An 8,188-nucleotide genomic window follows, 5' to 3' on the forward strand; every position below is an offset into this window, starting at 1 on the left:
TAAGCCTGCTCTGGGAGCCATGGATCTGTAACAGGACAACTGACAAGGCCTTATCCTAAGTTAAATTAGTATTCATTTTCTCAGTTTTTCTGTTGATTGTGGTCTCCAGGATGAATGTAATTCCAATGCCTTAATCCAAATCAGGGGATAATTTCCTTAAGACGGGCTTTAACCAATTAAAAGGTACTGGTGTTAAAAACTTAAAACTGGCACACACAAAACAAAGGGTCCACAAAACATTCTCCTTTCCTTCTGAAGGCTTTACGATGCACTGTTATCATTAACCAGTCTTACTATTAAACTTCAATGACCAATTGAGACAAACAGTTCTGAGACCGTTACTCCACAACTGATTAAGACTGGAGTGGCAGGTATTGGGGATAATATTCATTTAGCCTTCTGAGCTTTCTGGGCAGACTTGGTGACCTTGCCAGCTCCAGCTGCCTTCTTGTCCACTGCTTTGAAGACACCCACAGCAACCGTCTGTCTCATGTCACGAACAGCAAAGCGGCCCAGAGGAGGATAGTCTGAGAAGCTCTCAACACACATGGGTTTGCCAGGAACCATATTAACGATGGCAGCATCACCAGATTTCTAGAATTTGGGGTCATCTTTCAGCTTTATCCCAAGATGACGATCAATCTTCTCCTTCAGGTCAGCAAACTTGCAAGCAATGTGAGCTGTGTGACAATCCAGCACGGGGACATATCCAGCACCGATTTGACCTGGATGGTTCAAGATAGGCACCTGGGCTGTGAAACCAGCTGCTTCCAATGGTGGGTCATTTTTGCTGTCACCAGCCATGTTGCTGTGATGAACATCTTTGACAGGCACCTTCTTGACACTGAAGCCCACATTGTCCCCAGGAAGGGCTTTACTCAAAGCTTCATGGTGCATTTCAACAGACTTTACTTCAGTTGTAAAGTTGACTGGTACAAAGGTTACCATCATGCAAGGTTTTGAGAACACCAAACTCCACTAGACCCACAGGGATAGTACCAATACCACCAATTATGTAGACACCCTGGAGGGGTAGACGCAAGGGCTGGTCAGTTGGACGAGTTGGTGGCAAGATGCAATCCAGAACTTCGAGCAGCATAATTCCATGGGCATTGTCATCTTTATGGATGGCTTTCCATCCCTTGAACCATGGCATGTTAGCACTTGGCTCCAGCATGTCGTCACCATTCCAGCCAGAAATTGGCATAAATGCTGTGTCAGGGGTGTAACCAATTTTCTTAATGTAGGTGCTGACTTCCTTAACAATTCCCTGATATCTCTTCTGGCTGCAGAGTGGCTCAGTGGAACCCATTTTGTTGTTAACCTCATCAATTAGTTGTTTCACACCCAGAGTGTTAGCCAGAAGGGCACGCTCATGGATTTGCCCATTCTTGGAGATACCTACTTCAAACTCATCAACACCAGTAGCAACAATCAGGACAGCACAGTCAGCCTGAGATGTGCCTATAATCATGTTTTTGATCAAGTCTCTGTGTCCTGGGTTATCAATGATGGTCACATAGGACTTGCTGGTCTCCAATTTCCACAGGGAGATGTCAATGGTAGAACCATACTCATGTTCAGCTTTCAGTTTGTCCAAGACCCAGGCATACCAGGTGGATATGCTTCCACACATCCTGAAAAAAGTGTCCACAATCATTAACAGGTATCTGAAATTTCCGACAGCTCAAGACATTTGCACCCAGTGCTCAGTGGTGCAAGTTTCTCTGTATTGGATCCCCATCTGGGGAGGTTCAACAGCAGCCTTTGCGTTATGTTTAGCACAAATCATGCCATTCTGAGTGACTCACTGGACAGTCTTTTGTAGGTTAGGCCCCATGATAGGTCTGAGTCCCTTGTAAGGTGGCATCTCTCCCATAGTGGGTACTATTATGAATGTGCAGCAGCACAGTGTCCCAGATCACCTCAGGGATCAAACCAACTGTGCACTACATTCCCAGCCTGGCAAGGTGTGATCTAAGTGAAATCAGCTCTTGGCCTTCTCTGTCCTTTCTGAATACACTGGCTGGTATTTAGACAAATCAATCTGTGGGAGAAGTGATCCTCTTGCCTCAGAGCATATGGTTTTAGATTAGGTGTCCCAGCATTCTTTTTTAATGGGATTCCTATTGGCCATGTGTTTTTGGCCTTCCCTGGGGTGCAGTTAGCACATACTCTGGTCTTACCTTTTCCTAGACCTCTGGGGGGAAAGAGCTCTGTCTCTTTTCCTGGGGTTTTCATGAGCATCACCTGTAGGCTTCAAGTGTGTTCTGGTGAGACTCTGAGGTCAAGCTGTTCTAGTGAAAAACTTCAGGGTGAGCTCTATCAGATTGTTCATCAGCTCATTCCTCACTCAATTTCACCGAGGGCTCCTGTAGGGAATAGGCACCTCAAGTCCAAGGGAGCCCCTGGGCCTCTTCATTCTGAGTGTTTCTATCTGTCTACCATATGAGAGGCTCTCATCTTTTACTGTTTTTCTTCTTATGTTTTAGACTAGAGCTATCTGTTTTCCAATGTTCTTCCTTACAGTAAGTGCATTGTTCCTCTTCAATGGTGGCTTCCCTCTCTTCAGGTCACTGGGAATCCAATGTCACTGCCAAAAAAGTGGCATTTCATTTCATTTTGCATCTTCCTTCTTCTGTTATTGCTCCCTGCTCAACGCTTTAAAACCAAATCTGCCCATTGAGAGGGTTCATTCCAAATGCATCATCTAATCTTTGCAACCTTCTCCTGATACCTGAGGCACTTTGCTCAAAAAAGATCAAATTTACCATTCTAATGTTTTCAGGGGCCCTGGAATCTGCATTAGTATAATGTCTGTAGGCCTGATAAATCTCTTCCAAAAACTTGGAGGTGTCTTCATTTGCTTTTTTTGCTGAACTTCTTGAATTTTGTTCAAACTCTATTGCTTTGGTTCTCCTTTCAAAGCCCTGCCAAAATGCACCAAAAGCCAGTGCCCTAAAAAGTGTGTTCCTCCCTCACTGGGGTCCCAAATTTGGTTCAGCTGTGGGTTCTGCTAAGTAGGCTTCAAGTGTAGAGGATTCTCCCTGTAAAGGAGGGTTGCAATCTTTCCAATTAAACAAGTCTGAGAAACCCAGCTGGCTGGTCATTTGCATTTAAGCCCCCTATGAGATAAGGGCATAAGGGAAATTTCCCTGCCCTGGGAGCGACTCCTGGCCCAAATTGAGTGCCTGTCAGGTCTTAGATGGTGATATCAGACCAAGACCCTGTGCCCAAGGAACTAACACAGGTTTTCTAAGTGGTCCCTATAAGGAAGGGCAGTCCTGAGCCTCAGTGTCGGGACTGGGGACGGGTAAGAATGAAAGGTGGAGGAAGGGGTGGATATATCGGAGTGACTGAAACAGCTAGTTCAGGTGGAGGAGTTAAAGTTTGAAGCAACATATCCTCACTCTCGTCCCCTTTTCTTATTTTCCCTGATGTAACAGCACAAATACTTATACATAAAGAATTCCATCATTCTTCCCCTCTTCTTCACAGACAAGCCACCATAAAACCATAGATAGCAATTGATCACGTCCAACCATTAAAAGGATGCCTTTCTGCCTTAACATCTACCAGCTGGGCTGAATTATGGGCTGAGGTTTTTGGTGATTTTAGGAATCGAGTGGAACCTTTCTCTTCTCCCTGTAAATATCCCACAGACAGGTCTTTTTTTTTTTTTTTCCTCTATTCCTTTCCTTCATTTGACATCAGTAAAAGTTTCAAATATCAAAAAATTTATTTGGCTGTAAATGGATAAACAGTACCCAACAAAATGAAACAAAAAACCCAAGGGACAACCAAAATCCTAAATAAACCCCCAAGTCTGGTCTCAGGGTTTTACATATGCCAACAACACAGGAGACCGCAAACAACGTAATTAACACAGCAAGGGTAGCAGTACATGGTGCACAGGGTCCCAAAATAACCCTTCATAAACCCCTTGTGGAGATCCTGATAGGTACTGGACCACACATTTTTACAATAAAATAGCATCTTCTCACTCATGCGTTCACGGCTTCAATCAGATCACTTACCCAAAATGCAACTCAGAGGACTTTCTTTAGGGATAGCTGAAATAGTCCCCATTTTTAAAGACAAATTCAAGACAAAACACAAATGGAACACACAAATGCTAGCACCCAAAGAAACAAACTAACCAGTTCACAAATCGGCTAAAGTCTAACAACTCTTTCCTCTCTCCTACAGGGTAACCCACTCAAATACAAAACAAACTGACTTATTCCACAGATAAAGCCCCAAATGGAGAGGAAATAAAGTTCTGGCTGTACACACCAGAGTGACTTACCCTACCATATGGAGCCCATTGTCTCCCAAATGTCGATTCCTTGATCCAACTGCCAAGCACCGGAGCAGCAGGTGTTGCTTCAGGGTATTTTGAAGGGCAGGTCCTCAGAATAAGTGGTCCCAGCAGCTGCTAGGGCCTAGCCCAAAAATTCCCAAGTGGAGCTGGCTGGCCATGAGCAGTAAGACTCCTGGATGGCTCCTCAAAATCTGTTACCAGGGCTTCCCTGCTGGCGCAGTGGTTGAGAGTCAGCCTGCCGATGCAGGGGACACAGGTTCGTGCCCCGGTCCGGTAAGATCCAACATGCCGCGGAGCGGCTGGGCCCGTGAGCCATGACCGCTGAGCCTGCGCATCTGGAGCCTGTGCTCCGCAACGGGAGGGGCCACAACAGTGAGAGGCCCGCGTACCGCAAACAAACAAACATATTTGTTACCAAGTCCAAGCTTGTACTGCTCGCTGCAATACAGGCCAATAAATCAAGAGAAGAGTTATTGGGGCAAAGAATATTGGCTTTTTCAGAAATCCAGCAGACCAAGAAGACGGTAGACTAGCGTCCGAAAGAACCATCTTGCCTGAGTTAGAGTTCAGGCTTCTTTTATACTAAAAGGGGAGGGAGTAAAGCCAAACATTTCCTGGTTCCCGTCAGCCTCCGGAGGGGATGTGTTAATTTCAGCCTTCCTGCAGTCATGCACAGGTGGATCTGGTCAGGATGTTCCCTGTGAGCTAAACAAAGGTATTTTAACTTAATGCTCATTACCTGGGTGGCAGGGTTCCCAGAGATGGGCCATTATGTATAATTTAAGCTCATAGGCAATATCCCCTTAGTGATTAACTTGTAATAGAGTACAAAGAATCTTCCCTATTAAAAGTCATAGACATGTGTAAAGGCCTTGAGACACCAAGGGGCTGGGCAATTTGATGAACAGCAGGAACACAAGTGTGGGGAGCAGAGCAAGATAGGGAAATGGGGAAAGAGTGGTAGGTAGAAGTAGATCAAGAGCCTTTCTTTTTTTCTTCTAATCCTCACAATTACTCACTCTACAGGTAGTGGAAAAATCTGAGATTCTGAAAGGTTTAGTGTATTTCCTAGGGTCATACAGCAAATAAGGGCAGAACTGCAACCTGATTGGTCGGTCTATCATTGCCAATTAGAAGGAACACAAAAAGGCAAGTAGAGTCCACTTGGCAAACTTCACATTCCTGCCTACAGCTTGCCTAAAGGTCCCTGTCCTGTCAGTCTCAGGGTCATCAACATGCATTGTGATTTAACTATAACTTGGGCTCTTGAACTCATTTTTTAGACTCTAGGCCAATTTTCAGGAGTAGGGCTTAATAGTTTATAGTAGAACTTCTCACTCATAATCCTTTAGGGCTTCTGCAAGATTCGCTTTGGCTATTACAAAGGCTCCTCAGGTTGGCTTGAGGCACAGTTGTAAAAGAAAGAATATCTCCCCTTTTGTTGAGAAGTTCTTTGCACCTCTAGCAAGCCTCATCCTTTCCCTCTGGGTACTCAAATTCCAAACCCAGCATGTCAGTCCTCTTGTCAATTACAGTAGAGGTTTACCCACACCTATGTGTCAACTAAAGTGTTAGCTAAATTGTATAAGAAGATTTAAGAAATACCAACCTAGCAGGCATTTACCTTCTAAAAGGGAACTCACTGAGACAGAAACCCAAATTGTGTTTGACTACCTTATCTCTAAAATAAGGTCTTGGGGAATTATTGACTGTAATTTGACCAACCTCTTCACCAAGGAGATTTAGACAGAATTTTGTTATTATTTTTAGCAACCACTCTTCCAGCCATATTTCCTACCACTCACCCCCCTGTTCTGGTGCAGAAGCTGGGCATAAGACCTAGCTTTGACACTTTATCACCATGTGACCTTGGGTCAGTCACTGGTTATGTTAGTCCAGGACCCCCAGAAACAGATGTCCACACAGGATTAAATGAGCAAGGATTGTGTCAGGGAAACATCTGTGAGAGAAAACAGGGGGAATGGGGAAGGCTGGAAGAGCTGTCAGACCATGGTGCAAACCTGACCCTTAGTGACAGATAGAAGAAGGGAAGGAAGTGACTGGCAGTCCAAGGAGAGCTCAGCAAGGCCATCAGACATTCTCAAGTCAAAGTCAGCTGTCAGAGGAGTCCTGTGTCTCTCAGGAATGGATCTGCCAGTATCCCTGATGAACTGCCCACCGGCCACTGAGAAGCAGGGCTCTGGTGGAAGCAAATGCAAAAGCAGTTTTTTTACAACAAAGCTGGAGTTAGTTGGAGTTCTACAAGGCGCATTCTTATGGCTTCTACACTGAACTTCTCTGAATCAGCTTCCTTGTCTTTCAAATGGGGTAGTAGCAAAATCACATGTCAGTGAAATGCCGAGGTATCTGCACTGTCTGTTAAAGATAACTCTACTATTTAATTTTTAATTTAATTTTTAACATCACTATTTAATTTTTCCTTACATAATTTTGCAAGGAAAGAAACAAACTTTTTCTAACTCCAAGAGAATATGATGGCCTTTTATAAGGTTAAGTATAAGAAAATCAATTATTATGATAGGATTCATAAGTAAATGCAATCTTCTCAAACAATGAATATAATTTCTTAATTAAAAAAAGTATCATAGACTCGAAGTTAAGGATTATTGTAGTTAGAGTAGATGATTCCCACAGGGATCTTCTTATAAACAAACCACACGATTTTATAATGACAAGGTACGGGATAAGTATAGATAGGATAAGAAAGTTTCTTCACCCCTTCAGGCCCTGTGTTTCTATATTCAAACTACCAGAATGGTGAATAGTCTCATCTTCTTTCTTATATTTAGTATAAAAAGGAAGTTAAGGTTACTTAGTGCTCTATATTCTGAAAGCACTGTGTTAATAGCTCAACTGTTCTAACTCCCTTTAAGTTCCTTCTGTTGGAGCCTGTGCCCTCTGGGTACATGTTAATTTTAATCAAGACAGAAACAGATATCTTGGGCCTATCATAATTTATCCTCATAGTCTGTTTTCATAGTTAAACAAAATCATACATGTAAAGCATTTAGAATAGCACCTGATGCATGGTAGGTACTTGGTTCCTTGTAGTTATTATGATGAGTTGTGTTACCTTTTATGCAGCATCCATTGGCTTTTGATGGTTCCTTTCTGGGATGTCATTTGGCTCCTTTTCTGCAAGTCCAAATCCTGCTTAAGTCCAGCACAAATGCTGCTGCCTATAGGAAGCCCTTCCCCGTCTTTATCCCAAAGCACGTTAGTAGACTTATATTACATGCTTTTCCCCTCCTTCATATTACAGTTTTATGTCTTATACCTTTTGTTGAACAGTAACCAGTAAATGCTTTGAAGGAAGGATTTTTGTCTTATTTATTTTTATTTTCTCAGCGATGCCGGAGTAATTATTTCATAGAAGTTCAAGGAATGTTGATTCATTATAATCAAGAGGTAAAGAAATGTTGATGGAGGGCAATAGCAAACAGGAGCAGCATGAGCAAAGCAAGGAGGAACAAGGGAGAAGCTCAATGATTGCTTTGGAAAGGGAAATGGCATTTGGAAGAAGGGACGCTTTTGTGACTTTAGGCATCGTCCTCTTTCCTTCCTTTCCTCCAAAACTGATTAAAGTCCAACTATGTTCCAGGTGCTGAGGACAAAAAAAGGAAGAATAGGGCTTCCCTGGTGGCTCAATGGTTAAGAATTTGCCTGCCAATGCAGGGGACATGGGTTCGAGCCCTGGTCCGGGAAGATCCCACATGCTGCAGAGCAACTAAGCCCGTGAGCCACAACTACTGAGCCTATGTGCCACAATTACTGAGCCCATGTGCCACAACTACTGAAGCCCGTGCGCCTAGAGCCCATACTACGCAACAAGAGAAGCCACCG

At 43.6% G+C, this 8,188-nt stretch overlaps 1 pseudogene across 1 annotated transcript; it reads right to left on the reverse strand.

The window, feature by feature from the left end:
- Window positions 1–316: 316 nt before the first annotated feature.
- LOC309821365 (elongation factor 1-alpha 1-like) lies at window positions 317–1,636 on the reverse strand (annotated as a pseudogene). The gene has a single exon. The product of its transcript is annotated as an elongation factor 1-alpha 1-like (transcript).
- Between the last annotated feature and the right edge of the window lie 6,552 nt (window positions 1,637–8,188).

The sequence above is a fragment of the Grampus griseus genome (assembly GCF_964374135.1).
Source record: "Grampus griseus genome assembly, chromosome: 1".
Classification (NCBI taxonomy): domain Eukaryota; kingdom Metazoa; phylum Chordata; class Mammalia; order Artiodactyla; family Delphinidae; genus Grampus; species Grampus griseus.